This window comes from Onychomys torridus, chromosome 1 (genome assembly GCF_903995425.1).
Source record: "Onychomys torridus chromosome 1, mOncTor1.1, whole genome shotgun sequence".
In the NCBI taxonomy this organism is placed as follows: domain Eukaryota; kingdom Metazoa; phylum Chordata; class Mammalia; order Rodentia; family Cricetidae; genus Onychomys; species Onychomys torridus.
Window position 1 is genome coordinate 50,569,148 of NC_050443.1, and position 27,135 is coordinate 50,596,282.

Genomic DNA, 27,135 nt, shown 5'->3' on the forward strand with positions numbered 1-27,135 from the left:
GTGCTTGCACACACATGCTTGTGAGTGGAGGGGGGAAAGTGCTCACATACACAATCAATCTATCAATATCTTTTAAAAAAAAATAAAAAGAAAAAAAGAAAGAAACGGGCTTCTTAGTCTTCAAAATTCAGTTTCTTCCTGTGGAAGCCCTGGGCCCAAGGCCTGATGGGAGGATCCCAGAAAAATCCCTGCTCCCACACCTGAAAGAAAAAAAAAAGAAAGAAAAGAAAGCCCTAAACAAGACTAAACAGCTCTAAACGAGGGTGGCAATAACCTTTGTTAAATAAAATTCCCTGAGACAGGATGTGTGCATCGTGTGTAAATAAGAGTGAGGGCCAGTTTTTGATGAGTTAATTCTGCAGGAGCTGCAGGGGCTGTCATCATGCTACTCGGCCCCATATTTGCATCAGTGACTGGCACTCTATTAGGATTGGTATCAAGGGGGTGGGATCCTGGTTTCCCTGGATTTGGGCCTTTCACGCATTCTGATTGACAGCTTCTACTTGTAAAGCGGTCACCCGCGCAGCTGTCTCCTGCTCCTGCCCGCCTTTCCACCACAGTCCATGCAATTCTGGTTTCATTCATCGGCCCTCTTGAATAGCAACATCCTCCAGTTGGAGAAAAACCTGCTGTCGCTATGCGTGGCCTGCATTTGCATGCATGCACTGTCCTGCCAAGCACTCGGTGGCACTGTGTCTGCCAACTGACAGGCAGCCCATGGATCCCATCCCTGATAAGTTTTCTGGTTTCTCAAATTATCTATGTTTTACTTTGCTTTCATGCTCAAAGCATAACAAATTTCTTTGATATGTGCCTGTGTGCTGTGGAATGCCAATGGCATCAATTGAACTGTATCACACCGTGGAAAAGCTGTTTTGCAGAGCCTCAATTGGCCATAAGCTATAAATATCTGCTGTTTCATGATGTCTTTGATTGCTACATAAACTCTGATCATTAAACATTGATCAAAGATGACTGGGGATCAAATGGCCTTACACTAAGATTATAGAGACACACTAGGCAAGGTCAGGACCAGGCTTTCCAAACAGGCCTGTAACCTCACTGTGGACAACTGAGGTCCACATTCTTTTCAGGATCCTTTTAATGAATGATTGGGCTAGAATTTCATGATACTTCTGCCTCTTAGGAAATCTTGTAAAAACCAAACGATGAAAAGTTGGAAGATAATCAATGAATGTCTAAGCAGACAAGAAATAGAGACACATAAATACCCAGATAGGGTTCATAATTTCAAACAACATTTTATTTTCTATTCTGGTGATAATAAACATTAGTTGTTCAATATAGAAAATTTGAAAATTAAAAATAATTACACAGTCCTAGAAACTATATAGAATTCTATTAACATCATTAGCTGCTGCCATTCCTGCCCTGTTTCACTATGCAGAAGGACTGATTTCTAACACTGGGGTATACTGTGCATGGGTCTGTTGTCTTCTGCCCTTGATATTAATATTTATTCTGAGCACTATAATATTCTTCTATAACACATGTTATAGCAACTGTAACGTAAATGCAGTATATTATAATTCATCTAACTTACATTCTATTGTTGGACGAAACAACCTTCTTTTCTTTATCTCTATGAACTATCTAGTGTGTTTCCCCAAATGAAAAGAATCCAGATATATATGAACTAATTTGAATTATGTAAATGATACTAATCTTATAAATGAAACCAAAATTCCTAAGTGATTTACATTGGGGATTTTGAAATATTTTTGTTAAATTAAGCAAATTCGTATCTCAACAACAAAACCCAAAAACTTATCTCTCCTAGTTACAATTGATGTCTCTGAAGACAGGCTGCCTTCTATTCTCTCATGAAACCTCCCTAGACATGATCCTGATGCTTGCCTCTAGAGTTAGAACTTTCTCATTTGTGGATAGCCTAGCTCAGGTGCTAGATCACTAGCAAAATTCCAAAGAAGTGATCAGATTTCAGGTGTGCTTTAAGATCACAGACTGCGGTGTGCATACCAGAGCAACCTAGTCAACGAAAACTGATTGCTTAGCTCCACTGACAATGGGATAAAGACAATGGCTGCAATGAAGACAAAGGGCATGGTGGTGAGCTGTCTCATCAGAAAATCAGAGCATTCAATTAGATGCTTCTGAGGTTTTTCTCTTCCCCTACAACACTGCGATCCACAGATATTAGAAACTTCCATCCTCACATAACATCAAATATCAGACGTAGAGTATATAGAATCGGCTTGTCTTATGAAAATCTACATTTCTGTATGTGAAGTATAAATATACTGATCAATGGATAGTCATACAAATACCACATACAATAAATACAGATTAATGGCAGGGTCTGATATGTAATAGCTACAGAGATACAGCTAGAGATAGAAATGTGAATATAGTTGAATGCATACTTTCCCCACCTTCCCAGAATGCTTTCCTGTAAAACTGAGACAGCCCTGTGATGAAGTAATGATGTCCCACACCGATGACTTGAAAAGTCACCAAAGCACTTCTATTCTAAGAAGCCAGATTCCAGGGAGGAAATCTGAGTCCTCATGACAGCATACCAGAAGGAAGCTGGAGCAGGCTGCATCGAGAAGTGATGATACCATTAAGTACCCATAGAGGAGCTCCCAGCAATTGCTAGCTAGCTACTACTGTCCTGTACAGTCAGCCATATGTATGAGGCCACTGACTCCTTTCAGTCACCTCACCACTTGGGTAACTCTGGGCGAACAGGTATCTGAGTAGCTTACAGAATAACAAGAAGTAGTTATTGCCATTGTAAGTCTCTAACTTTGGAGGCTAGATGATTAGCCAACAGACTACAGCTTTGCATTTATTTCTGGGGGGAATTCAGAACAGCATGAGATATAACTTCTTATATTTGCATAAAGACTACTACATACATGGATATACTCATACATGTATGTACTCATATATCTACATCCATATTTTGCATATGTGATGATTCAGCCAACTGTAATGGAACCCAATGGGGAAAACTCACATCTGTGCCACCTCTTTTTCTTTAACAACTTAGCATGACAGCTATCTACACAACCTTTACAATATATAGGGCCTTAAATACACTTGAAGACTCTTTAAAATATATGAAGCATGCTACATAAGTTGCATGTGAATAACTGACTACTCTGTGTGAGGTACTTGAGTATCCTTGAATTTTTGTACCCACAGTACAAAGGGGCAACTGGTTCCCACTAGTAACAAAGGGCAACTATGTCTGTGGCTATAGGAATATGTTAATATATGCACATGTATCACATTGTAAGTATGTAGTGCACAAGAGTAACAAAAAAATGGTTTAACTTATAATAAAATCACATAGTTTTGTCTTGATTTGTGTAAGGTGTTAATGTGAGTCATTAGAGTCATGAATTAACATGAGAAATTGGGAGGTTATTGTTCCTCCGCTCAATAGATTCAAATCAACAGATTCACAAATCCACTTTTACTCCAGGCCAGGAAAAACCATATTCCAAAATAATGTGGTTAAATTGAGTAGGATTTGTACTCACCAAGTACAGAGTACATAATGTGTGTGATGAGTGTGTCTGAGTTGGCAGTGATGAGCCAGAGCCTGATGGGCTGGTGATCTAAATGAAGCCACCAGCTTCTGCCAGGGAGCAGAACAATGGGCAATTCTATCCCTCCAGCCAGCCCTTAGCCTGTCTGGAAAACAGATGTGATCTCACTTTGACTACAGGCTCACTTCCGCCAAGAGACTAGTGCAAGAATGAGATGATGAGATCCAATCACAGAAATCACTTAACCAGTAGCCAAATGCATAGCAAGCAAAAAGCCACCACCATAGAGTTCAGACAGTACCCCCACCTTGTTGCTTATGCAGCCCCATGTGGCAGGAGCTATATCTATGGAGCCCAAAGGCCTTAGATTTCTCATGCAGGTCTACCACGATCCAAAGAAAAACCCATTGCAGGAGTGAGAAAATGTCTGTGAATGTAAAGAAAAACTCTTTCATGGACATGTAGAGGCAAAACTGTTGATCTCATGACATTGAAGATTCACTGAGTGGCTATCGGTCTGGACAGGGGAGGCAGGGAGGAAGAAAGATAATGGGTTACTAGTTCCGTTGGTGAGGAGAAACATCTTCTGATGTACTATAGCATAGTAAGGTAACTATGGTTGACATCCTTTGTTAAAATAGTTCAAAAATAGGCAGTAGGAAGACTAGAATGGTTGCAACACATGGACATAGCATATGTTTAGGTTGATGAATATGCCAAACACGCTGTACTAACTAATGGTTAGACTTTGGATACCTGCAATGATTTGTCACACTACACCTATAAATATGTACAATTACTAGGTGAGTGTGTGTGTGTGTGTGTGTGTGTGAGCGCGCGCGCATGCGAGCACATTAGGAATAAAAACCCCTTCCTGAAAGAGGGAATTCCATTCCTTAAGGCCACAACAAATTGAGTCTAAGGATGTCCCTTGGTGTGCACTTCAGCTAAGGACATTGAACTTGTAACCAAATGGCAACAACAAAAAGTTAATTGAGAAAGCAGAACCGCCTTCAGGAACTGCCCCCTTACAGATTTGAAGAAAAGAAAAATAGATAGTAGTGTATTATTTCACAGTGTAGAGGGAAAGATCAATAGGTCGCAAATTAAGTGGAAAGGATTCAGTTATAACAAACCAGAGCAAAATAGAAAGCCTGGTAAACCCTTCTCAAGTGAGGATGGTGCAAGAATTTTTTTTTTTTTTTGAGACAGAGTTTCTCTGTGTAGTTTTGGAGCCTGTCATGAAACTCTCTCTCTAGACCAGGCTGGCCTCGAACTCACAGAGATCCACTTGCCTCTGCCTCCTGAGTGCTAGAATTAAAGGCATACACCACCAATTTTAAAAAATAGAAATTCAAATATATTGGATATTGTTAAATTTAAAAAAAAAAAAAGGTCGTGGGTAGGGGGACACATTGAATTCAGAGCCGAGTATAAACAGGAGTTACCATAGGCTGTAGGAATGAAAAGTGAGGCTATATTGATCTAAAGACAGAGATTTTAGTTAAGAAAAATAAGTTCAAAGGACCTACTGTATGCTTTGATAAGTATAGTTAATTATAATGTATTTAAAACATCGAGGTAACTATGTTTAAACATTTTCAACATCAAGAAAAGATAATTAAGCCTGGTAATACACACACACACACACACACACACACACACACACACACACACACACACGCATATATATATATATATAATATATGTGTGTATATATATATATGTATATGTATATGTATATGTGTATATATATATATATATATATGTATATGTATATGTTCTGGCCCTTCAACAACAAACTCTCAGATTGAAGACTGTAAACATATATAGTTTGTGAAGTATGAGTGTATATATGTTCATGTGTGTGGAAGCTGGAGACTAATGTCAGATGTCTTCCTCTCTTACTTTCCATCTTATGTTTTGACACAGGGTCTCTCACTGAACCTAGAGCTCATTGGTTGCTTAGATTGAGTGGCCAAGGAGCTTCAGTTTCTCATGCTCATGTAGGAATCGCTACTGAACCATATCCTTAACCCCAACATTTACAATTAGTATTCAGGAACTGAAAATAAATAGAAATGTTTATATGCTTCTGTGTGAGCTCATGTGTGTTCATGCGTGAGTGGGTATGCACACATGTTGTATATGTGCATGTGGATGTCAGAGGGCAACATCAGGTGTCATTCCCACACTGCCTTCTACCATTCTGTTATATGTAGAGTCTCTCATTGGCCTGAAACTTCATCGGGAAGGCTAAACTAGCTAGGCAAACAACTCCTGGGATCCACCTGTCTCCTTCTGTTTACCCACCACTGAAATCACAAGTGTGTGCCACCCTGCTAGGCTTTTCACATGAATTCTAGGGAATCAAACTTAGGTCCTCACACCTGCAGGGCAAGTGCTGTCCTTACCAAGCCATCTCCACAGCCCAGATAAAAGTGTCTCAGAGAACTTTGCATATAATCGTTAAATGTTGCTGCCCAGCAGAGCAATCAGTGGCTTTAAGTAGCAGTTACTGTTGTCCACATCTCTCTACTATTCTGAGAGTCAGTCGATGGAGGGTGCACTCCTCTGGGTTTCTTCCCTTCCATATCTCCCTTCCTTCTCTTGAAGCCTGTGGATGTCCTGCTCACTCATCGTGATAGAAAAGGCATAGAAGGTAAACAGATAAGAGCTGCCAGTGGGGCATGGCACAGCTGGCGATCTCAGCTCTCAGTGGAGGAATGAGGACCATGAGTTTAAGATCACTCTACAAGCATCAACTGCAACTAAATATTGATTGCCTAGGAGGATATGTTCAAAATTATTAACTTAACCACAGCCAACTCACAAGCCAGGATTCGTGTGACTTACAGTGTGACTTTTCATGCACAAAAATTACAACAACAAGATCACCAGAAATGTCAATAGCAGTTAATTTCTAAAGTATTAGAAAGTTGATTTTTTAAACTTACACTTTGCTGTATTTTCCGCATTTGCTAAGATATACCTGTAATGCTTGAGTAGACAACAAGTGTCACACTTTGATTTTTAATTATTTACACAAATGTTAGCTGGATTAATTTTTGATGGAGTAGCAGTCTAACTTGCCTAATGACTTCAAAACTGGTTTTTCAAAGCAGTTGAGTTAATAAAGTTTGGCTTCAGACCATGGGTTTCACTATATTTTAAATACAGAAACTTGATTTTTATCTGTGATTCCATTAGCAGAAGTGTGAAGAATTAATTAGCTTTGACCAAATTCTTAAGAGACTGGTTTATAAACCAGAAGCCAAATACACTAAAGTACAACTATCTAGGATCTTGTCCGTGGGAATGGAAGACACACCTCTGGTGGGGGGTCCAAGCAGAATTGTACTTTGATGTTAGTTAGAATTAAGTACCAGTGCATGTGCAGAAACCCCAGTTAATAGCACCTTAAAGCCAGGGGCTTTGTTCTCCTACATACATCCAATGTTCTGCATTCCATTATGGCTACTCTACTAAGTCCCAAGAGTTTCATTCTGGCTTACTGATTTGAAAAACCTAAGACTTGTGCCAAGATGGTTCTATAGCTGTCATCTACCTTGTATTTCAAAGGACACAACTCTTTTTTCAAGGGTACTTTTGTGTTAGATTTTTGAGGTCATTTTACATACAGAGATCCACCTGCCTCTGCCTCTCCAGTGCTGGGATTAATAGCATGTGCCACAACTCCTGGCTCAAGGGCACTTCAAAATGTCTATATGTCGCCTGTTTATATCCTATATTAAATACTTTTCACTTATGGTTCTGAAGGGACAAGGTACATCAAGGCAGGTAGGCATGTCACAGTGGCAGGAACAGGAAGGAGTTGGCTGAACACATTTTATACACACACAGAAAGCACAGAGAGAGAACAGGAGTGTGGTGAATCTATAAATCCTCATAGCCTGCTCCAAGTGATGTGCTCCCTCCAGCAAAGCTCCTGGTCAAAAAGAAAAAAAATGATTACAAATACAAAATAGGACAGATTCAGATGGAAAAAACTCTAAATGGTTTATATTATATATAAAAAGATACATAGGCTTGAAAGAAAAAGAGAAAGGATAAATATAGTGATAAAAATAAAATAAAGTCTTAAAAATAAAATAATATATAAAAATATAATAAGCCACATAAAGATGGAAATAAACAGAGAATCTGGACTATGTTGTCTTTTGAATTTTTAATTGGAGAGAGATATTTGATTGTAAAGGCTGCTGAATTAAACCTATATACATATATTTTTAAAGGTATCTTGACTTCAAACTTTCGGTCTAAGGATATGTTGCTTAGGAAAAGAGGTTCTACTTTTGTTTCCACAGAAGATGAGAAACTATGGATTACTTCCTGGCTAATATGGTTCCATTAAGGAAGACCCACTGAGAGGTCTCCAGATGATCCAACATCCAGAACAGTTTCAAGGCAACTGGCTGAGATGATCCAGCCTCACAAACGACTCCAGTCAGGACAGATTAACAGTACCCCCAACCATCAGGAAGTATCCTAGAATACTACACCAACATTCCCAAAAAAAATGGATTATGGATGCTTGTCTTTGTATAGGACAAAAGGGTAGATTATTAAATCTACTTTAACACAAAAAACAAAACTATTAATTTTACCTATTTTACATTACTATGGATTTTGGTTTTGGTTTATTGATACAAATTTAAAGTTAATTTTTATACTGTATATATATTTCTACTCTTGTTTAAAGTATTACGTTTATGCAACTCATTTGAAATTGTAATATGTAGTTAAATATGCATCAATTAGTCATCTATGATAATAAAACTTAAGTTAGTTAAGTTTTCTAGATATACATAGATATATTTCAGTTAGGTAGGTAACCTTCAAAAACTTCAAAGGCCTACAGAATATAGCATTTAAAATGTATTAAGAACTTAGACTTCCTGGACAATGAGACATGATTGCTCCTTGAAGCATTGATCTACTCCCAAGAGAATGTTGGACTTCTAAAACTATGTTTGGAAGATTATCTTTGTCTTGGCACAAAATGGCCTCCTGGGCAAAGAACTGCCCTTGCCTAGACTGCTGACGGTATGCATGCTGTCCTTTCCAAATGAGCAGGACGTAAGGAGGAAAGAATGACTACCGAACCTTGCCAAGACAGGGTAAAATGGTCTTTCAAAACTCCTGCTTCTGAAAATGGTCTGTCAGATATTCTAGACCTGTAGCCAAAATGCTGAGAAAATTTAAATGACTGTCCACACTGTCAAGCTGCCTCTGTCTATTTTCCAAGTTTTTTGGAAATTGCTTGCTTGCACTTCCTGTTTTCTCCAATAATAATACTTTCCTTCTCAGGTCTTTGATGGGATTGATGACTAAATAGTTACAGTTATGATCCTCTCATATCTTAGCTAAGAACATTTCAGATACTAAAGTTAGATTCTTTAGGATAGCTTTCGGAGTAATCTCTGTATCATGCCATTTACCCATGATCTGGACATTTCTGGATTTCAGTATGGGTCTCTTGTTTGATGTTGTTCTTGCTAGCTGTGTTCCTATCTTTGTTTCCCCTCTCCTGTACAATACTTGATAATCATTCCTAAACTGTTTTGTATTAGGTTAGAACTTTCTTATTTAGACAAAAGGGAAAGATGTGGTGAATATCTGTCCACCTATGACCTTGAAGCATAGCCTCTAGAAAGATAGTGAATATCTGTTCTACCTCCCTATTACCTTGAACTACGTGCCCCTGGGGCATGGCCTGGGAGCTACCCTTAACACCTGATCTCTTCTCTCACACATGGGCTTGGATGGTGCAAACTGACTCAAGCAGCCAGAGAAGCAGAGGACGGTACCTCAGCCTTCCAGTACCCTGCAATGACTCTCCTATCCTGTTTAGTGAATTTTCTTTCCTAATAAAATTCCTTTACCTTTTAAGCAGACGCCAGTGGGTTTCTTGCTATACCAACCCCTAAGGATTCCATAATCTCTCCAAAGAGCACTACCAACTGAGGGTTGAGTATTAAGACAATGATCCACCACATATTTCAATGACCCAAAATCGGTAGAACAGATATATCCAACTGCAATAGAGGCTGAAACATAAAATCTTTATTCCAGGTGCCATGTGCCCATCACTTGGAGTCAGGGGGAAACAGATACTAGATGTGTGGTAAGGAAAAACAGACAGGCAATATGAAACCAAAGTAATGGTAGGGTATTCACATTAAATATGGTCCAACTCTCTCCCTACATTAAGGACAAATTCAACCAATAGAAAATACATGTAGAGTTTGACATGCCCCTTCTCCTAGTCAGTGCAGAGATAACTCTCACAGCAAATGCTTTTGTCTACTTTCCCTATTGTTGACAAGAAACTTCTATCAGTAAAACTTCACCTGCTGACGTGGTATAATCCCCAAGGTGATAACTCATCTGATATAGGTTTTATTTGGTGTGGCTTTGTACAAATTCAGTATAAGAAGCATCCTCATTCTAGCAAGTAAGTCCCTTTAAAATTATAGTGCAGATTGAGTTAAAGCCCTCCTGGAAGTAGCATATTTCAATGCTGGACACAGAATGGACTGGGTATGTGGAACTACAAGGTGCAGAGGGCAGGGTTCAGCCAACATTTGACACCTGCTGTTTCCTAATTAGCTTCACACAGGAATTTTTCACTCTGCCACAGTTGCTAGACCTGAGTATTTTTCTGGAGTAACTTGCCTTGAGGCTTTCTTTCTGTCATGTCTCTGAACAAATACACTTGGTTTCATAAATATCAGAGCCAGTTGAGGCTGTCGATCTCTACAAACTTCTTACATGTGATCTCTGAGCCCCTATGAATCAGGCCAGGCCTGGCAAACCAGTCCAGTCAACTGATTTTCTACAGGACTCTTTGAGATTCCAAGCTCAGATAAACAGCCAAAAGTACTAAGATGATACCAACCCAAGATACCCATGTTAGTCAGTTTTCCACCACTATGATAAAACCTGAGATAATCACACTGAGTGAGAAGAAAGTTCCTTTCAGCTCATGGTTTCAAAACTTTATGGCTTATATTATATCGTGGCTAGAGTCTGGAACAGAGGTGATTTTTTGACGTCATGGTGAGCAAGAGATAAGGACAGAAGAAGGAGCTGATGTTTCATTATCTCTTTTAAGGGCACTGTTCTAATGACTCAACTCACTTGGACTGGTCCCCACCTCTTAAAGATTCTACCACATTGCACAGACTGGGAACAAACCTCTACACATGAACATTTGGGGAAATATTTTTTCAAATCAGGACAACCTGTATCTATGAAGATTACAGAACTAAAAGCCACTGATGGGATTATCAGGTCAGTGAAGAGAAAGTGATGAGGCAGACAGAGCAGAGGAGAAATAACTAGAGTTAATCAGTGAAGGAAAATGGAAGATGTAGGTATGTGTACTGATTAGACCTGAGAGTTGCACACAACACTCTCCTTATAGCCACCGACTTCACGTAATGCTGAAAGAAGCTGAGGATGCTCACCTCTAGGAGAAACTCATGTACCAACAACTTTTATTAAAGGTATATGGATGGTGGTGTGGTTATCCACTTCTTTGCCAAGGTGGAGACAGATTTGGAAGACATTGTAGTCTTCGATATAGAGTTAAGACTATCTTGAAATGGCATTCTGTGCATCCAGGATCCTATAGTGCTAGTTATGTTCCCCTCCTTTTTCTCTGCCTTTGCCTCTTACTCACCATACTACCTGCTTGAGTCATACAATCAATTTATAAGAAAATAAAGCCAATCTACTGCAGAGGTAAGCTTAGCTGACTTCTGAAGGCACATTGTCTATAGTAGTACTTAGCACTTACTAATGCCCATAAAGGTGCAAATGGTTTGTATATATTGTGTGTATTCCTCTGAATACATTTAAAATTAGTGTGCACAGATTCCAATAACTAATGAATTCTCATCCCACAGAGTAGCAATGCCCACATCTTTGAACTCCTGATTTGACACTGCCTAGACCAGCTTGGTGGGAAACCTTTTATGTCCCTGCAGAGTTTTTGTGTGAACAAAATGTCTATAAAACTGTGTGTGGGTGTATGTGTCTGCAAGGTGTTAAGAAGATTTTTATAGAAAAAAAAATTCATCACCTCCAATTCTAGGCAACCAGTATCAAAGAAAAGTGTGGTTTGTTCCAAAAAGTAATCAGCAAGTTTTTATAAATCCAGTAAAATTTAAATACAATATAAATCCAAGAGTCCAGATGTCCCTACTGTGATGACTCCTAGGGCAGAATGTGGTACCTTAAACAGAACATCGGCTTCATCACCTTTGACCTGACAAAAGTATGCAGATCCAGGTTACTCTACCGCAGGGGGAGTCACTGGGGCCTCAGAGGGTTCTGGGTAACAGAAGAGAGGGTCCAGGCTCATGTGTTCACGTGAGGAGATACTTGACAATGGCAACTCCAGCAGCATAGTTTCTTTCTCACACAACTCCAGAAGTGTACATGGTGGGACAGCTATTCTCTTTGGCTGTTGTTATAGCAAATCACTTCCCTTCCATCTTGTCCGACTCTCCTGACAGAGGTCACTTTCATCTAAAGAGTAGAAATTGGGTCACTCCTGGGAACAAAGTCTATAACTTCCCCCTGAAGAAAAGGAAGAGAGAAAAGGGCACCCATCTCTTTGTTTTAACGTCAAGAGCTAAAAGTGTTTCTTTCACATCCATTGACTGTGCCTAACCATCAAAGAGGCCAGGAACTCTCAGCTCCAATGAGAACTCCAGTGGCAGCCAGTAATTATTTCTGTAAAAAGAAAAAAAGTATATGGCTGGTTTTGTGACTATCTAATAATACACCAAGGTAGAGACAGGCTAAAAACTACAGTATAGTCTTGGTTGTAGAAGCAAGGCACATTTCTGTCTTTTATACAGCTGCCTGCCATGACCGCTGTCTTGGCTAGTGGCTGTGTGGCCCAAGAACTGGCAATACTTCTTGTTCTTAATAATATTCTCTGCAATAGCCTACATTTAATTGCACTTGACAACTCCAGAAAAGTGGACATTGTTAAAAACTCTGATGCTGTTTCGAGTTTTTGCAATTTTTTTGGCCTTTTGTAGGAACAATCTTGCCATTAAGATTCTGAAAATGAAATCAACACTCTCGTTGGTTTTATTCCATTTGCGTTCATTAGAGAGTTATCTAGCAAGCTAAAAGGCACTAATGTATTCTCTTCACTACAAATACATCAAAGGAAGTATGAAAAGATCCTATAAGTAAAGTTTTCAAAGCATTTTCTTTCCTTTTCCTTTAAAAAAAAAAAACTGACTAATGGAAATGACTACAGGTAGTCCATACGTTACCCCTTTATTTAATTTTTAAGGAAAAAAAAACATTTGATGTGTTATAAAGAGTAACTTTTCAACTTCTAAGTACTTTAAATCCAGATACTGCAAGGTGATGCTCCAAGTTACTGCTTTTAAGGCAGGAAGTCCTTATAAGGATGTGGGAACTGCCTCAGTACCAGGGAAAGGGACTTTGCTGAGGCTCTGCTGAGAAAGTGTGCTGATGTTCTTAGCAGTCAGCACTAGTCACTGTGACTATTTATTCATGCTTTCACCTTTTTAATGTGGTCAGTCTTTTTTTTTTTTGGTTTTTCAAGACGAGGTTTCTCTGTGTGGCTTTGTGCCTTTCCCGGGAACTCGCTTTGGAGACTAGGCTGGCCTCGAACTCACAGAGATCTGCCTGCCTCTGCCTCCCCAATGCTGGAATTAAAGGTGTGTGCCACCAACGCCCGGCAATGAGGTCAGTTTTTAGGCTTGGCTGTTTCCATTTCTGGAAAGAATCCCTTATCCTATTATCTTACAGCATGTCAAGATGGGACTCCACTATGGTATTTGCCATAGTGGAGTCAAAACTAACTCTTCTGTTACTTTCCTCTGAGATCCACTTCCGGGACAGAAGCTCAGTAGACTGCAGCTACAGACACATTTATGTTCATAAAGACTTTCTGCTGTTTGCCAAGGCCTGGCATTTGCCCCTTCCCTCTATGATGCATTTAAATGTTGCCCATCAGTTATTTGGTTTTCAGTACCTGTTGTCATCCTATAAACCACTGAAAGGTCGGTGGGGTCAAGTGGAGATGGGTGAACCAAGGTGACTCCACCCGATGGAGCTATGTACACTTCAGACCATATGTATGTCATGCACCAGATCCACAAAGTCCTTAAAAAGTCATTTCTACATGGCCCTGGTGCTTCTTTGACCTTTTTCCTCTCTCTTCTGGTCCAATCTGTGTTCTGATTCTAACAGATAAAAAGTCCAAAGGAAAGATCTATGTTAATTTGTCATGACAAATTAGAATTAACCACACCTTACACGATACCATTTTTATCTCACGTGCCATAAGTCAGATGTCCACATGGAGATGTCTCTCAGGCAAAAATTAAGTGGGTGGACACTGAGGAAGAATGTCTGAAACTCTGTTTCCAGTGTGCCATGTTGTTGGCACACTAGGGCTCCCTGCTGCTGGAAGACAAGTTCTCATTCCACTGCTTGCCATAGGCTGAGGACTGAAATATGTGTCTAGAACCTGAGTAAACAAACCTTCATTTCCAAATCAGCCATTACTTCCCACTTGGAATATTTCTCACATCTCACTATGATGCAGCTTTCTGTCTCCAGCAGTGAAAGGAAGGTCTCTCATTTCACAGGATCATGTAGTGTTTTTGAGGTCAACTAGAGAATTCAGGATAATCTTCTTATTTTAATTACATTTGTCAAGTCTCCTGAGACAGCCACTGTAGGAAATTCAGAGACTCCAAGAATAGAAATATTGATCTTTCCAGCACCATTCTGCTTACCTCTTCTAGGTTTGACTACAATAATAGGGCACAGCACTCCCCTCAAAGCTCAGAAGTTACATGATGACACAACCTGAGTTATGGGACAGAGTGATGGTAATAGGGTGTCTCCTCGAAGTTTGGAGCAAGAGATCCAGAGTGAACAGGAAGGGTTGTTTGTTGAACACTTGATTAATTGGTGTTGGGAAATGGGGCACAACAGTGGCTGGGGAATGTCAGCTCTGTTTTATGATAGGCAAAAACTTAGGTCTTTATTTGGGGTTTTTTCAGTCTTTTGTATGTTTATTTATATGATTAGTTAGTTTCCAAATTAACAACCTATTTGTTGTTAACCTATTCATTTACTTACAAATGATCAAATTAGCAGCCATAAGTAATATATATGCTGAAACTATAATATGTACAGATAAACTTCTTTGGCAATATATATCTGTCAATAAAACCTTAAATATTAGATGTTCAATAATACACTTACAATGCTCAGACTTTGGAGTAGGTTGATCATGACATTACTATGATCTGGATGCTACATGCTTCCAATAGGACAGAAAACAAGTCAGGGAAAACTTTTCATTCTGCTTAAGTAGAAAAGCAAATGGATATGATTGTTTTTGATATGACTAAGCAATTTTCTAAAATGTGCCTCAAATGCATAGCCAGAAATCTTACTTTCTCTCATAATTGGATCTACATCACTTGCATTCCATGCAGTCTCAGGCTCTGGGCCAACTTCAGTTTCAAGGCAATCAGAAAGGCAACCTCTGTTTGTCATGAGCCCTGGTTGTGACACCCATAGGTATCAAAAATCAATGCAAAGAACTAAAACTGTCTGTCTGAAGCTCTGCTCTGTTGCTCTCCTCCTACCTTGAGGACAGGCTACCTTGCATGTAGCTCTGTAGCAGAAAACTTACCATGTCACCAGAGCCAAGCACCTGGTAAACCCTCTCCATGACTACTGGTAACTGAAGGGTCAGCATCCAAACAAAGCTGGGCCAAACACATTTTCGAAGTGAGAAGCAAGTGTCCACATTTAAGAGAAAACATAACAATATTTTTCTTTTAAGGTCTGGGTTACTTCACTCAGGATGATTTTTTTCTACCTCTATCCACTTATTTGTGAATTTATTTTTTTTTTTTGGTTTTTCAAGACAGGGTTTCTCTGTGTCGCTTTTTGCCTTTTCTGGGTCTTGCTCTGTAGAACAGATTGGCCTCAAATTCACAGAGATCTGCCTGCCTCTGCCTCCAGAATGCAGGGATTAAAGGTATGCACCACCACTGCCCAACATTAATTTAATTTTTAGCAGCTAAATGATATTCCATGTATGAATGTACAACATTGTCATTACCCATTATTAGTTAATGGACATCCAGCCTATTTCCAATTTATGACTATAGTGAATAAACCAGCAATGAACATGAATGAGCAAGTCTCTCTGTATTGGGATGCCGAGTCCCTTGGGTATATGCCCAAGATTAGTATAGTTTGAAGTAGGTCAATTCCTAGCTTCCTAGCTAATGCTAGCACAAATATTTAATCCTTGAAGAGTGATAATACTGGTGGTTCAAACCATATTGGTCTAGACTTGGGTGAGACTGTGTTGCTTTAAGACTCCTACATCCAGCCAGAGTATAGGATCACAAAAGATATATCATGCAGTATCATGTGGGCTATGGCAATTCTTATCTCCATCTTGAGCACAAGAGAACAACAATGAAACATTTTGAGCTTGAGGATGGTGTGATATAATTTATATTTTTATTGCTTCTACTATGAGAAGATTACATGAACAAAGAATAGATGCAAGAACCTGTGGACTGATGTGTTGATTGCAGAGATGAAGACATGTAATTAGATTCCAGAGATGCTTCAGGGGTGAAGTTAAGAATGTGGTCATGAGGTTATGATTTGAAGATGGGAAAATGAAAGAGGAGTTGTCAAAGATGACTTCCAGCTATTTGGGTTGAGCAAGGCACTAGAAGGGTTACATTGTGTCATTTATTGAAGAAGGTGAGTTTTGTTTAGTTTTGTTTTATGTGAGGGACATATTATAAATTATACTTTAAATGTGTTGACTTCTAAGTATCTTGGGACATATCCAGGTCAAAATGGAATGCAAGATGTTAGTCACAACCAGTCTGTAGCAATAGAAGTGATGATAATACTGGAATGCTCATGGGAAATGTGAGACTGCTGGTTGTCCTGCAGGATTCATTCTCTTTATTCTGTTGTATAACAAAGTGCAATATACAGCCCCAAATTCCTCCTTTCTCACCTAATGCTCAAGAGAATTTACATACCCTTTGCACCATGATTGACCATTTTAGCCAATGTAGCATTAATAAATATGCTTTGAGCAAAGTCTTAAGATGTTGCAATAGTCAGGTTCGCCCCTTACATTATTCTGGCAATTATGATGCCACCACACAATGAGCCCTAAAGAAGCTTTCTAGAGGGAGAAAACTTATGTGAAGATGAATAAACCCAACACCCTACTTGCCAATTAACCCAGAAATGTGTGAAGATATTTAGCTGCTGACCACACCACGTAAGCATTCCCTACCTAGTAAAGCCTGTCATGCTAAACAAAAGAAAATAATGGTCGGGCAGTGGTGGCGCACGTCTTTAACCCCAGCACTTGGGAGGCAGAGGCAGGCGGGTTTCTGTGAGTTTGAGCCCAGCCTGGTCTCCAAAGCGAGTTCCAGGAAAGGCGCAAAGCTACACAGAGAAACCCTGTCTCAAAAAACCAAAAAAAAAAAAAAAAAAAAAAAAAAGGAAGGAAGAAAGAAAGAAAATAATGACCAAGGTGACAGAGCATTGTGTTCTAAATGAAGTGGATACCATTAGAATCATTCAATTTGGGAATTATTTGTTTCACAGAAAAGCTAACTAATATAATCAATGGTTTTCAGATAGGTGTTTTTCTGACTCCTTTGCAGCTAAATCTGACTTATGAACATATTTTCATATTTTGGTTGTGAAGATAAGAATGTGGAAGAATCTGGGTGATTTTGGTTTTGATGTGAGAAGAACCTTATGCTTCATTACTTCTCTTCCTTTGACTCCTTTTTCTGCCATTGTGAGAAGAACTTCAGTCATCACCCTGGATCACAAATCCAGGGAGAAACTCTAGGAAGGCAACATTGAGAATAAACCTATTCCCGTGAAGATTTTATGGAGCAGAATGCCACATAACCTCCAGACTGTCATCTTTTATATGAGAAAGAAACCCTATCTTGCATAAGGCATTGTTGCTAGGATTCCATTTTCCTACAAGCAAACTACCAGTCTATTCCTTTTATATTTCCGAGACAGCATCTCTTAGCATAGGCCTGGATGTCCTAGAACTTTCTATGTCACTATATAGACCAAGCTAGTCTTGAATTCCTAAAGATCCACCTGACTCTGCAAATCTAAGTGCCCATCACCAAAGCATTAGACACATGAAGCTAGATATACTCCAGTCCTTGGCTTTAAACTTGAGTTTTCTAAATTTTTCCATCTTTTGTTCTTGTAGTTACAGGTCTCTGTGACCAAGCCCTGGCTGCTCTCATCTGAAAGATTTTCTCTGTTCCAAATAACAGTAGGTGTATGATTATCTAGAAGGTCTTTAATTGTCCAAACCAATTTATTGTTTATTAAGCTATCTCACTTCACTCAGCTATCAACAATGTTATGGCCATAACAAGCATCTTAGCATCAGACAGTCACTGGTGCAATACCTTACAGAATACAAGGAGACACAGGCAAAACTGTATGGAATCAAATGGCTTCAAACATATACTACTCATATTATATGCATTGCTATGTTACCATTTAAGGGATATTTTATTGCTTTCACACACATTTACTGTAGAGTAGCATCTTTATTCTATAAATTATTAAATCGAATCAGTAGACAGCAAGATTTGTTTTAATGAAATTTTTTAAATGGACAGAGCAGAATAGAAACAATCATTGCAGGCAGCATGTTTGATTTTCTATTCTGGAATTATTTCATTAATTTATATAATACATGTAATCCTTAGGTCAATGTCTTTTTGTTTACTGTGGACAATAATTTGAAGGGAAAACAGAGCTTCAGAAAACATTTACCATTGTCCTCTATTTGTTACCTATCTCTCTCCTCCAGTTAACATTTTCCCTAGTTTGACGTGGGTTTGTGTTGCTTATGGTTAAAAACCATCACTACTGCATTGTCTCCATAGAAGAATGTAATTCAGACATTATTTTGAGAGAGAAAAATAGAAGCTTAGTGAAATTACATAATGTCACCAGCATTATACTATAACAGAATCTGAACTGGGTCTTTCCAACCTTCCAGCAATGCCAATGCTCCTCCATACACAGGTCTGATATAGAAAGAGCATTGATGGACATCTTTGGTCTTCGTGACTGAAGCAGGAACAAGTATTTCTTTTCTTGCTCCTTTTAGCATCATTCAGCCTTGGGAAACAACCCAGGTACCCAATAAACAGATGCCAAGCTTTGATTTCCCCAGGAGCTTGAAGCCTCTTAATGAGGCTGCATCCATAGGCTTTTATAGAGGACTTAGTTAGAATGAGAAACAAACCCATACCTCTGGTCATTTGATTCTTCTTGAATCTTTATGTCCTTGTATCCTTTCTTGCTCTAAAGTTGTATTTTTGAATGGCCAAGCAATTACCATAATTCCTAAAAGATTTTCTTTTTATTATTATAATGATTTTATGACTTAAAACAATTTTTCTTTTTATTGTATTTTTATTTTTAAAGGCAAATTTGGAATTTAAATATATTTTGACGGTATTCTTCACCACCCTCGACTCCTTTCAGGTCCTCTCTCCTTCCCCACTCACCCAACTTTAAGTTCTTTCTTGAAGAACAAACAAAAATCCAACACAAAAACAAACCCCCAAAACCAAGAAAACAAAATAAAACACTATCCCAAAAGGAAAACAAAACAGAAAGAAAATAAACCAAACTATAAACAAATAAAAGCACACAAAAAAAGCTGTGTAGTTCATTATATGTTGAACATGAGGCCTGTCCTGGAGTAGTTGAGATGCCCAGTGTTACTCTGTTGTTAAAACTGATTTTCCCTCTCCTGGCAGGAATAAGTGGCCATTTAGTTGTCAACCGTTACCCTAGTAGTTAGGTTTCTTTCATTCACTCATTCTTTTTTTTTTTTTTTTTTTTTCGGTTTTTTGAGACAGGGTTTCTCTGTGTAGCTTTGCGCCTTTCCTGGAACTCACTTTGGAGACCAGGCTGGCCTCGAACTCACAAAGATCCGCCTGGCTCTGCCTCCCAAGTGCTGGGATTAAAGGCGTGCACCACCACCACCTGGCTTTCATTTTTAATATAACAAAATATAATAAGATAAAACAAAAACAATCACATCAGAGTTGGGGAAGATAAAGCAACAGAAGGAAAAGAGCCCAAAAGAAGACCCAGGAACACTTATTCACACACTCTGGAATCTCATAAAAACATAAACTGGCAGCTGTAATACGTACCCAGAGGACCCAGTGCAGACCTGTGCAGGCCCTGTGCATGCTGCCCCAGTTTCTGTGAGTCCATGTGAGCTTCGCTTGTGTTGACTTAGACGGCCTGGGTTTCTTGTGTCCTCCATCCCCTCTGGCTCTTACACTCTCCTGTCTTCACTTCTGCAGAGTTCTCTGAGCCCTGAAGGGAGGGATTTGACGGAGATCCCATTCAGGGATGGTCACTACTGGATTTCCAAAACTGAGATATAACTTACGCACCAAATGACTCATCTCTTTTCTTACTTTTATTTTCATACAAATGTGAATATGTATTGTATATTGAATGCATTCCCTCCTTGCTCTTCAAAGTGTATGATCTAATGACATTAATATAATCACAAGTTTGTGATCATCATTCTTATCTAATTCTAAATGGTTTTCATCAGCACATCCTGTAATTTCCATTAGCTAATATCCATTAATCCTCACTTCCCATTCTTGCCTTCTCCCTTTTCCCGCTGGTTTCTGTGTCCTAAGATTTGCCTAGTCTGGACATTTCATGCTATTGGAGTAATAACAATTTGTGCCATTTTAAGTCTTATTTCTTAGCACAATGTTCTCAAAATTTAATCACAAGGTAGCATGTTCCAATAGTTCATCCTCTTTGTAGGTGACTAATACTCCTTTTTCTGGATAGGCTACATTGTGTTCACTCTCTCAGTAGGTGGTTGAGTTGTTTCCATTTGGGACAATTGTGGGCAATTTTGCTACAAACGTTCTTGTGCAAACATCTATTTTCAAACCTTTGGCTATATACTTTGTAATGTCAATGTTACCCATTTTAAAATTATATTATTTAATATCTTCATTGTTTGGATGCCAAAGTTCCTTCTGGAGATGTTACATATTCTAGATAATAAACCTTTATTGGGTCCACAGCTTACAAACATTTCACCCAATCTGAGTTTTGTCTTTATACCTTTTTATAACGTCTTTTGAAATACCAAGGATTTTAGTTTTGATAAGGTATAATTATTTTTCTCTAGTTTTTAATGCCTTTAGTGTCACATATAATTTATGACAATACATTTCATATACATATATAAAATCATGTCCAATCAAATGTCACAATGATTGATGCCTATTATTTTCAAGAGTTACATAATTTTAGCTTTTACATTTAGAACTTTGATCATTTTCTGTTTATTTCCATCTATGGTGTGAAATGCAAATCAAATTCATTCCTCTGCCTGCAGATGCCTGTGATTCCAGCATTGTTTATTGGAAAGACTGTTTTTTGCCATACCAGTAAGTTTTATTAATAGCTGCTACGTGCTGAGCACTTTCTAAGTTCTAAAGGTACTGTAGTGTATAGCACAGACAAAATCCCTTCCCATCTGGAGCCAAATCCCTGAAGGGGGTGGGCATTGAACAATAGTCGGAATATCACCAGCTAAATAGCCCACCACTCTTCACACTGCACAAAGAAATTTGCAAGTGTCACTCAAATGAGTGGACCGAATGTGTACCCCTTTTATTTGCATAAGAGACAGCATGTTGCTTTTAAGAAAAACTATCCATTCCATGAAGCCAGAGTGTTAAAGCTTTCTTTGCCAACTTACCAAGACAAACATGTTGCTAACTGTGTTTGTTCTAACCAAAGCTGTGCCCACACATTTGTGCCTCACACAAATGCCTCTGCTCTCCTCCTCCTCCGCTTTATCAGCTTGGGTTAGCTGTTCCACGTCCCCAAAGGCTTTACAGTAGAGTATTCCTCCAGAGATGAATAAAGTTCATACTTTCATGTCCAACAGTAAAACAGTCTCCCTGCTTCTCTCTTGGAGCATTATAAGTGTCTCAGGAATTTGCATCAAATCCAGAATGAAAGTTTGTGTGTGTGTGTGTGTGTGTGTGTGTGTGTGTGTGTGTGTGTGTGTGTGAGAGAGAGAGAGAGAGAGAGAGAGAGAGAGAGAGATTTCATTGGCATTCATTACTACTCTGAAAGGTTTGAAAGGTGCATTCACAAATTGGAAAAGTTCAATCATTCATTAATCCAAAATATTTGTCAAGTGCTTGCACTGTAGGCCAGGTACCATAACAGACTGAGATGAATGGAATGTGATAACCTCATCCTAAATACTCACCATATCCTGTATTGTGCCTTAGTAGGAAGACTGTTAGCATCAGACCAAAGGGATGATTTACATCTCAGCCCTTCATTAGTTCCCATATATATCAAATGCTCTTTCATCTCTGAGGTATTATGGTCTCCAGCAATATCAGAAACCATAAACCTTCTCTTTCTGTTCAGAGAACCCAAATCCCATCACAAGCTGGTAATTTACATCTAGACATGAACTATTGGATCTGTTGGCCCTTGTTATCCAGGGACAATGGGTCCAAGAACCCTATAGGTCTCAAATTCCTTATACAGAGTGGTATAGAATTTGCACAAAACCTTTGCATGTTGTCCCATATGATTTGGTCTCAAATTCCTTATACAGAGTGGTATAGAATTTGCACAAAACCTTTGCATGTTGTCCCATATGATTTGCTGTGTGTATATGTATATGTGTTTATGTATGTGTATTTATGTATGTGTGTACATGTTCATGTACCCATGTTAAAAAGCCAGACACAACAGCAAGTACATACAACCTCTCTGCTGGGGTGCAAGAGACATGAGAATCCCAGAGGCTTGCCATCCTGTCTTGCCAAATCAGTGAGCTCCAATATCACTGAGAAACCATATCTGGAAAGCAAATAAATATGAAGACTGGTAGAGAAAGAGATCCAGTGCCAACCTCTAGTCTCCACATGCATAGGCACAGGCACACATGTGCATACACACACAAACATGGGCACATACACACACAAAACAACACAAAAATGGACATACACATTTACAATTAAAGATTTTCACATAAAATCCACATTCTCAATTTTTAATGGGAAGGACTGGAAACCAGCCCCCATGTCCACATAGCCATGACTGTCTAGAAGGGGAGTCTCCACTCTTGTCCTCCACAGTTCTCTTCATTCCTTTTCACACTGCCCAACCCTGAATCTCACAGAGACACTGGCAATTGTTGACACTGCAACATATTTTAAGCCACCCCCTTCACCTCCTTTACTTTGATAGCCCTGTATTCCCTATATTCCCAGGGATATTTTTTTTAAGTTTTATGAGGTCCCATCATGGACTGGATGATAGATGGTAAAACGAAAAGAGGAGTGGCCTGTGGAAACCTCCAGTGTCATCTTCTACACTTACCATCATCTATTCACTGGCCATAAAGGATGCCACAGAACAGGGCATGGAGCCAGGACTGAAGAAGTCTGGGTTAGAGCAATGAGATCAGAGCCCCCTGGCCTGTGTGCAGGACTACCAGATGAGGAAGAAATTATATGTTCTCTCATGGGCCTCTGAGCCCTCAAAGCTGCTTGTTACAGCATCCAGCCCATTTAACAAGTATGCTCCCAAACCACACCAGATAAATCATCATCTAGGTTCAATTAACTCTTTAGTTTTTCACTATAGGACCCCAAATCTATTTCTAAAACACAATCAGATGCTGAAAACAAAGTCATCTTCTCATGATAGCAAAAGTAAAATTAAATGTATTACTTTTAATGAGATATTTGTAGCACAGAGTGGAAAGGAGTAAGTCACAAACACTTTGGCCTATTACGTCTGATAATGTGTGTTCATACTTGCTGGAATATAGATAGCCAGGCAATACGCATTGTGCCTTATTTCCAATAAAAGCCCTTTGAGGAAGATGCTATCCCAGTTTCAAAGAAAAGAAAAATTAAGCTCAGAAAAGTTTCGCAACTTGTCCAGGATCACACAGTGAGCTGATCCCATGTAGAGCCTGGCCTAGGATGCTGATCATTCTGACCCCATCAGATACATCCTCAGGAGGCTGACAGACACCTTACAGTGTGATGGTCAAACAGCTGCTGCCACTGTATACCAAGTAGAGGCTTTTGTAGATGGTACCAAGTATGCCATCCTATAAAAGAATAAAAACTGCTTCTTAGGTCACTAGTATGGGACAGTGTGGGGAGGAGGTATGCTTTGTCAGAGTGTTGGGATGCAGTTTTGCTCTCTGTGTTGCCTAGCATCTGTAGTGCCCTCTGTCCTCACCTGCAGTCTGTCCACTTTCAGACCCTACTGCTCCAAGAAATGTCTAAACATAGTCCTCCAAATGTCTTGACATTAGATACCATGGGACCTGGATTCTGAAACACAAACGCAAGACAGTGAGAAGACAACAGGACAGAACAGCTACATAACTGTCCTGGCTGGATTTTTGTCAACTTGATACAAGCTAGAGTTATCTGGATGAGAAACCTCGATTGAGAGAATGCCTTCCTCAGATTGGCCTGTAGGCAAGTCTGTACTGCGATTTCTTGCTTGATGATTGATGTGGGTGGGTCCAGTTCCCATGGGGTGGGCAGAAGCCGTCGTAGTCCTGGGCAAGTGGTCCTGAGTTGGACAAGAATCAGGCTGAGCAAGCCATGAGTAGCGAGCCAACAAGCAGGGTCCCTCCACGGCCTCTACTTCAGTTCCTGCTGCTAGTTCCTTCCTTGAGTCCCTACCCTGACTTCCCTCAGTGACAGAGTATGTCCTGAGAGTTATAAGCTGAAATAAATTTTTTCTTCCCATGCTTCTGGTTATGGAGTCTTACCACAGCAATATAAACCCTGGCAAATATAGTAGCAAATCACCTCAAAGCTTAATAACTTAATAATATTCATTTCTTCATTGTTTGGGCATCTCAGGAATGCAGGTACAATTTATCCAAAAGCCCTTGGTCCTAGTGTCTTTCAAGTCCAGATTCGAAGTGCTGAGTTCGAGGTTTGCTCAGCTCAACCTACACTCAGAAGAATCTACTTCTCAGGAGAATTCCTCCTGCTCTGCTGGGCAGGGTGTGTGCTTACTAGGGAGCTGTTTGTACAGAGAATTCCCTTGGCTTCTTGACACCGGGGCCTCCACACAGAGCATCTTAGCTGTGTGAGGGAGAATTCTGTTTATTTTCCTTAGATAAGGACACGTAATTTCAGTGAAGAGAAGGTGTCAAGTGAGTTGATGGTAAAACTCCAGGACCTTGTTTTGACTTTATTTAGCCATTCCTCAGTGTTGGGGCTTCCACCTCTCTGTCTAAATAGAAGTTTTCTTGAGAAAAGCAGAAAAGCAATTCATCAATTTTCATGGTTTGTGTGATTGACAGTAGGAAGCAGAGGCTGTAAGCACTTTCAGTGTCTTCAGAAAAAATTGCCCAGTCTACCTCTCACTACCTCTGTGCTAGATGGCTAGCCAAGGCCCTTCATCAGAGCTCGGCTACAGATGTGAACACAGCTTCAGCCCAAGTTAATCATAGCAGAGTCCTAAGAGTGCTTCACAGAGACAAAGACATCTCTCACCAAGGACCAAGATTCAAAAGGCATGCTGGGGTCTAGCCACTAACTAGGAACAAAGGAATTATTGGGGTTAGTTTTTCTGATCTCAGGGGAATCATATGTCTCTATACATACTTGGCTAGAATGTGGGGTGTATCTTCCAGAGTGCCCAAGAGAGTCACTGTGTTGCCTGTGGGATACACAGAGACTTAAAAGTCAGCCACATGTGTTCTCAAGAAGAAAACAGGCCAAAGGACCCCACTTATACCTCACAGCCTTGTGTTCCATTGATTTTTGTCTCCCAACAATTATATTTCAGGAAATATTTTCCAAGACACCATTACTAACCACATCTGCATGAATAACTGGTTCAGAGGTTCCCATTCATTTTTCCCTTTGACTCTACTTTTCCTTCTAGAATAATATCACTTTTCATGTCTCACTACTAATGTGATAGCAACATGATGATGAAGTTTAATTGTTCCTGGGAGAAAAGCTTTTGAAAATGTATTTTATAATACGCTTACAATAAGCAATTTCTCTCCAGAGGAAGTTTTTCAAAGTGGGGAGAGGGGAGGAAGCGACTCTTAAAAGTAATTTCAGCAGCAAAGTAGATTAAATATCCACTATATTAGTCACAGAGCATTAGATGGAATTGAGTTGACAGAGCAGAAGTCAAAGAGTGGTTGAAGTTTGTAGCCCACCAGAGGAACAATAAAATGCAACCACACTTAAAATCATTAACTTTAAACCCTTTGATATGAGATCCAAAACCTTGGACGCTCCTTCCAGGAACTTCCAAACACCCAGCCCAGTCAAAGAGCAAGTCTCTTTGAGAGATCTTCATTTCATGAATTGCTTTTAGCGAGTCACAAGGCGACAGAGAGAAGGTGGGGTTTCCAGAACTTTAAAAAAGAGAAATGTGTTTCTGTGTTTGTTCAACACATGAACTCCAGCTCCACTCTTCAAAACATTTCCAGGCAAGTAGGTTCCAACTTAATGTGATGAGTGAAAGATTATATAGTTCATTTCTGAACCCATGCATGGTGGTGCATACACTCCCAGTCCTTGAAGAAGATTGTCAGCAGAAGGACAGCAGGTTGGATGCCGAGCTGGGCTACACAGGGAGAAGCAAAGCTCCTGGTTGTGAAGTTTCTCCTTCTCATTCTTCCAGCACCAGCCCTCAGTGCCTCTGCCTGGGAGCTCCTGAACTCATGCCCGAGGGGCACCGGTTTCGAGGTTGATTGGTTTTGATTATAACGTCAAACTGAGCTCCCAGGAACTTCCAAAGACACTCTTATGAGACATCTAAAAGCCTCAGTGCCCCTGCCCGTGGAGGGAAGCAGCATGAGGCAAATCTCTGAACTTGAAGTTGGCCTGCAGAGACAACTGAAAATTGAGGCAAAGGCTGGGAAGTCATGAAATATGCAGAGAAAGGGCTTCCTATTGCCAAGCTGACTGTGAAATTAGAGGCATGAAGAACAACAATGGAAGAAAATCAATCCACCTTTTCTAATCACTAAACAACTTACCTATTCCTTCCGCCATGGCTGTTAAGTGCACTGGGTTCTGTCTCCAGCAGCTAATAAAATCAATGTTAACATCTATTAAAGCTATGAGCAGTACATCTGTAAATAATGAGATGTTCTCTTTGGTGCTGGCCATTAGAATGAGTGAATACTGACTATCGGGAGTTATGTTATAAACATAGTTGTGCTGATGGATAAACTAAGTGTGTTTATTTCTAAGAAATTAGCTAATTTATAGAATTGCCTAGTGCTTATACTAATGTAGATTTGGGATAATATTATAGGGGGGAAAATATGTTCAATGAAAAATTTAGGCCACAAATTTATAAACGGAGAACTGAAAGGACCACATGCATTATATAGCTGGGAAGT